We start from the raw sequence: 624 nt of genomic DNA, 5'->3' as shown, positions 1-624 counted from the left end.
ACAAGATTAGCAAATAGAATATAGCATATTATAAAAAGCTAGTACACCATGATCAAGTAGGTTTCATCCCGGAGATGCAAGAATGGTTCAACCTATATAAGACTGTAAATGTGATACATCACATACACAGGAGCAAGGCCAAAGATCACATGATGATCATAACAATAGATTTTGAAAATTCTTTCAACAAATTCCACTATCCCTTTATGATAAAAAGGTGTCATGAAGAAAATAGGTACAGAAGGACCATACTTGAATATAGTACAGGCTATCTATGACAAACCAGTACCCAGCATCAAATTAAATGGGGAGAAACTAACAGCTTTCTCTCTAAAATAATGAGCAAGACAAGGATGTCACTATCAACTCTACTATTAAAGATAGTACTTGAACCATTAGCCAGAGCCATTAGGCAAGAGAAACAAATAAAAATTACATGTATAGGAAAGGAAGAACTAAATTATCACTATTTGCAGATGACATGATTCTCTACATGGAAGACCCAAAGATCTCTACTAAAAAACTCTTAGGATTATTAACTACTTCTGCAAAGTAGCAGGACGTAAGATCAACACACAGAAATCAACAGCATTTGTGTATAATAAACAATGAATGAGGGGCTGG

The sequence above is a fragment of the Octodon degus genome, unplaced genomic scaffold (genome assembly GCF_000260255.1).
Source record: "Octodon degus isolate 3935 unplaced genomic scaffold, OctDeg1.0 scaffold00048, whole genome shotgun sequence".
In the NCBI taxonomy this organism is placed as follows: domain Eukaryota; kingdom Metazoa; phylum Chordata; class Mammalia; order Rodentia; family Octodontidae; genus Octodon; species Octodon degus.
The sequence above is the reverse complement of the archived record's forward strand: the minus strand, read 5'-3'. Positions refer to the sequence as shown.